Here is a 5890-nt window from a genome sequence, read left to right on the forward strand (position 1 = left end):
ACAGCAACACAAAAGCCACCACCGTACAACAAACTGACAGACAAGTGGTAGACTGACTTAATATAAAGTTTATATTCTACCTCCCAGAACGGTAAGCAGTGCCTGGGGTCTTAAAAGTTTATAAGTGATCATATAAGGTACTAACTTATGGGGTTCCAGCCCCCACAATTGAATAGTTCCAAGCGGCAGTTGTGTAATTGAGGGCCAAAAGGAAAAAGATATCAGACTAGATAAGGCATGCAAGGGCTCACCTCCAAGACCATCATGATTTCAGGAGCCAGGTACACACACACACACAGAATATATTTCCAACAAAGGATTATATACACTCTACGGTGTGCAAGCCCCCCTAATTACAGCCACCCTGATTATGTAACAAAGTGGACTGTACCCTAACCATAAAGGTCCCTGATTACATAGGAGGAGCCTAACACCAGTGGAGTGGCTGTCTTCAGAGCCTAGAGAGCAATAACACATGTCTGCTCCTATAGTTAAAGCTGTCAGCTAGATGGCAGCCAGCTATGTGCCTTTAAGAGGTAACCTCAAGGTAGCACTATTATAGGAGGATATATTGGGGAACATTAATTATGAGAATGTGATTGGGACTCACCTCCAACTCACAAGGGTAAAGGCCTCCCTCCACCCCATAAAAATCCATTCTGTCAGGCTTCTTAATATTTGAGAATAAAGGATTCATCCTTGTACACTCTCTTCCCATTCTCTGCTTCCCACAATAACTATTACTCTTTATTGGTCTGTAACAAAAGAGAAAGAAACCTAAAAATCAGAATAAGATCTCTCCAGGACTAATTAACTCTGAACCATTTCCTGTCTCCACCACCCAGAGACCAGAAAAACTAACTGGTTTCTAGCCGCCTAGCCCTGTCGTAGACCACTGTATTTTTAAACAAATAACACTCATCATGCTCCACGCTCACCCTTCTCCCCCAAAGAGGTGTCCTCCCCATAGGATATTCTCATAAACATGCTATACTAATAATAATCTACAGGATTGGGTAAAAAAATACCACGAAGCAGGGAATGGTTGGCAAAAAAAAGTTTAACACTTGTGCTATTTGCAGAAACATCCAGTATGTCCACTGGCTCTGCACACCTTGAAATTAAACTATTCCTGAAGTCACCTTCACTAACACGTTAGCCAAAAGTGTAAAGAATGTTGGCTTTGATCCTCATGCGCACTTCCTCAATACAATAGCACCTTGCCCAGCTAAACGATCATTCCATGATACCCACCTTCCCAACATGATCACTGAAGACAGACGTGTGTGTAAGCAAACGTGGTGAAGAAAGCTGATGGTGCCAGCTATCAAAAAGATATAGTGTCTGGGGTCTTAAAGGTTTGAAGGCAAACAAGCAGCCATCTAGCTCAGATGCAACAAAGTCCACAGAGAAGAAGCACACAGCCTAAGCGAATACAAGGTGTTGAATGGACCAGGTAGCAGACACCAAGGAACAAAAACAATCATTGTGTGATCACCTTCCTCACATAAACGCTGAAGACGAATGTGTGCATAAGCAAGTGTAGTGAAGAAGGCTGATGGTGCCCGGCTATTGAGCGATATAGCATCTGGGGACTTAAAGGTTTGAAAGCAAACAAGCGGCCATCTAGCCCAAATGCAACAAAGCCCACACAGAAGCAGCACACCATCATGGGTGATCGTGAAGGGGAAAGGAGACCAGGTCTCAAACAACAAAGGCAGGGTGGGGGGCGGGGAGAATCACATCACCGTGAATGAGGGGGAGTGCATGATGGGGACCCAATGCCCATCTGTAGACAGCTGGACATCCCTTGCAGAGGGGTAGTGGGGAGGAGATGAGTCACTCAGGATTCAGTGTAGCAACAATGAAACTTAAAACCTTCCTCTAGTTCCTGAACGCTTCCTCCCCTCCCAATTATCATGACCCCATTTCTGCCTTGCGGACCTGGTTAGACCAGAGGATGCACAGCTGTTCAGTAGGGATCTGGAAACACAGGGAATCTAGGACGGATGAACCCCTCAGGACCAGCGGTGGGAGTAGCAACACCGGGAGGGAAGGGGGTGTAGAAAGGGAGAACCGATCTTGGGATCAATGTGTAACCTCCTCTCTGGGAGATGGGCAATGGGAAGGTGGGTGAGGGGAGACGCCGGGCAGTGTAAGATAAGATATAATAATTATTTATAAACTATTAAGGGTGCAGGGGGAAGGGGGGAGCAGGGAGGGAGGGGGAGGGGGACAAAGGAAACCGAGCTGATTCCAGGAGCCCAAGTGGAAGGCAAATTTTGAGAACGATGAGGGCAACAAATGTATAAGGGTGCTTTGCTCAATTGATGTGTGTATGGATGGTGATAAGAGCTGTATGAGCCCCAATAAAAAGATTTATTAATAAAAAAAGAATGTTGGCTTTGAGTTTTACTTTCTCTTAAAATTCTACAAAAGACCCAAGGGCCAACGGTTATTGTTTTTTTCTACAGTTCAAAGTATCTAAATCATTTATTTGAAGAGCTTTTAAAAAGATACATGGACTAAACCCCATCTTATCACTTTTTATCAAAAGGTGCATCTATGTTTCAGAAAAGATTTAAGACAGCAAAGCTGTGACTCTTCTGTGCGCTGATGTCATTTTCGGACCTGAAAATGGATCTTCACCAGAGCAAATTATTTTGATCTCAAAAAAAGAACAACATTCAGATTTTACAGAATCAGTTGCTCAGGTGACTGTGGGAAGACACAGACAGAGATGCTTGGTCCTCTTTCTGAATTAGCACGGAGGTGATACTCACAAGAAAGCTTCACAAGTGTGTAGATGCTCCAATAGGTCTTGATTTCCTTAGAAAGAAAACGGTATAAATCACGAAAGCGTTTTAAAGTCCTTCTATGTCTCAACTCCTTCCGAAGCCCTTTCCTGTGGTTTGTGATACTGACAACCACCTTCAGAGTAGGCAGCATTCAGGTACTCACTCCAGTAAGTACTCACTCCTGACAGATACCAACGACTTTGCTCTTGAACCTCGTATTCTTTTTTTTTTTTAAGCAAAAAGTATTGGTTTTCTGATTTAGTTTTAATTTCAGAAATTACATTAGACATTTCTTATGTTCAAACTCCATCCTTTACAGAGAAGACAAGAAATGCCTGACAGCTCTCTCTCCAGGCACTTTGGGGACTCTTGCTGACTGAGCAGCATCTTGAGTTGAGAAAAGTGTGACCTGGTCTGGCCCGTACCCTTAGAGGAAGAGAAAGTGGGCGTTGACCGTCACATGGAGGTGTTCTGAAGATCAAGGCGGGGCTCTTGCCCTTGGAGCTTGGTATTTCATGACTGCAGCTCAAAGAACTCTGACCCTTCTTCTCGGTGTCCTCAGAGTGGGGTTAGCCGCAGGAGTGCCAAGACTGCTCTTCCAGGAGGAGAGAAAGCTTCTACTTTTACCTTGATGTTTAACTGTTCTGTTGCATGTCTTACAAGTAACCCCTTTTGGCATCTTTATACTTTTTTGCAGGGGATGTGGGAGGAGAGAGGGGGAACTGATCACAATGACAGACATATAACCCCCTCCCAGGGGGATCGAAATGTGTCTTCAAAAGGGATCTTAGCATCGTGTGATGAGCTGTAGGCCCAGAGGAGACAGCAGGCTTGGCCGGAGCAGCCAGCTTATAGTTTTTGTGCCAGAGCCTCAAGGAAGTGCTTCTCTCTCATCGTGGTGGGTGAGAAAAGGACACATTGTGGGTCAACCGTGATTTTAAAGCATCGATGAGAAGGTTGAGGGACAGGAATCTCTAAACGGAAGTGAAATAACTAGAACAGGAATAAGGAGGGGTTGACATTGTGTGAAGAATCTAACCAATGCAAATCTAGAAACTGGAATGGGAGCAGGTTTGGTTGTGTACAGTATAACCAAAATGTTAATTTAAAAATATATACATAACTCCTAGCTTCTTTAAATCTTGCCAGAATTTCTCTTGGAAGAGGAAACAGGTGCTAATGACTCTGAAGAGCTAACTCAAGGTAAACAGACAACAACAAGAAATCACTGAATTATTTATTATATGGGGTATCTGGTCTTTAAAATTTTTATTTTATGACTTAATACTTTTATTATTTTTTTTTGAATTACATTTTCTGGGGGGTTTTGTGGGGGAGTGTGTGGGGGAAGCATTAAAAAATTAGACAAATGTGATAGGTAGGTTTATTGTGCCAACCTGGCCAATGGGAACATGTGAAATCAATCAGGCCACAATTTGATTGGAGGGCAAAGAGATAAATGGCTTGGCAAGCCCCACCCCTCTCTATTGCTCTCTGGTGATCGGACCAGCAGGGAGCTGCCTTAGCTAGTTCTCTGCCTCAACTTATGAGCTACACTACCTGTGGGGAAGCCAACCCGTGGATCCTGTCACTAGAGCTTGAAGTTCTTTGAGACCTGCTTAGCCACGCTGCTGGTGTATGCATCATTTGCGCTTGGGGCTGTCATATCCTGTCATCTTGCTGACTCTTGGTGACCTGCCCAGCTGTTTGCTGCCCACATTGCCCTAGGGAAGACCCAGCTGTTTGCTTCCTTGACCTTGGACCCAGCAGCCCTCATGAGTTGAAGGATTTCAAGTACATTAACTGTTCCAGAGAAGTAAGTTGAACTGAACCCTCTGTACTGCTGTGTGGACTAATTAGCTGTTATATTCCTTCATGCAGTATATATCTGTATCTATGTGGTTTTGTTTCTTTAGAGAACCCTGTCTAGCACAAGGTATGTGGTGTGTTTCATTGGTGCTATACTGCAACCCGGCTGACTCATTCCTTCCCTGTGAGCCTTCTATGAAGGATGTCCAATTGTCTACAGATGGGCCTTGGGTCTTCACTCCGAACCCCCTCGTTCACATCAATACGATTGTTTGGGATTTTCTGATGCCTGATACCTGATCCTGTTGATACCTCATGATCACACGGGCTAGTGTGCTTCTTCCATTTGGGTTTTGTGCTTCCTTACTAGATGGCCTCTTATCCAACTTCAAGTCTTTAAGACCCTAGACACTGAATCTTGTAATAGCCAGTCACCATCAGGTTTCTTCACGTTTGCTTTTGTACCTATTTTGTCTTCACTGATCCTGTCAGGCAAGTAGGCATCACAGAATGCCAGGTTATTAGAATAAAGTGTTCTGTGTTGAGGGAGGGCTTGAATAGAGGCCCAATGTCTACTACCTTAATACTTAACATGTAAATATGTGTACGTAGACATATATCCCTATCGTTCTGATCTCCTTATAAGAAGCCATGGTGGTGCCATGGGTTAAGCACTGGGCTGCTAACAACAGGACCGCAGTTCAAACCCATCAACCTGCGCTGAAGGAGAAAGATGAGGCTGCTCTTGTAAAGATTTACAATCTTGGAAACTCTTATTTAAATTGCTATGAGTTGGAATCAACTGAATGGCAGTGGCTTTGGTTTGGCCTCATGAGGTAATCATGAAGACACAATCTAGTACTGAATTTGGAAGCCAAAATGCCTTTCCAAGCTCCTTCCCTTTTGCAGATTAATCTCTGCTATGAATAGAATACTGTGTCCATCTCCATAAAATTAGCTATAAGCTCTCTCCCTACCTCAGAATGTTCTGTACCAGGAGTTAATCAGTACGATGAGCAGAGTTGGGGGTGGGGAAGGGGTAAGCAGAAACATTAAGGACCAGTATTGTTTTCATGCCAGTGTGAAGATCTTAGAATACAGAGTTTGAAGAGACTCATTCCACACACACAGTCTGTTGCTAAGATTTAGGCTCCCTCTCCACCAAAGTATCTATGATAATGCCACGTATTATTAAGTTGAGATGGTTTCTCCCCACACCACCTTCCTTCAAAAAGTTTGGGGTGGTGGGGGGCAACTGATGATACTTTTTCTGAAGGCAAAGG

General features: G+C 43.9%; 1 pseudogene; it reads right to left on the bottom strand.

Moving 5' to 3' along the window:
- Nucleotides 1–3080: 3080 nt before the first annotated feature.
- On the bottom strand, nt 3081–3692 carry LOC142461588 (UPF0711 protein C18orf21 homolog pseudogene; annotated as a pseudogene).
- Nucleotides 3693–5890: the final 2198 nt, after the last annotated feature.

Source organism: Tenrec ecaudatus, chromosome 11 (genome assembly GCF_050624435.1).
Source record: "Tenrec ecaudatus isolate mTenEca1 chromosome 11, mTenEca1.hap1, whole genome shotgun sequence".
Taxonomy (NCBI): Eukaryota; Metazoa; Chordata; class Mammalia; order Afrosoricida; family Tenrecidae; genus Tenrec; species Tenrec ecaudatus.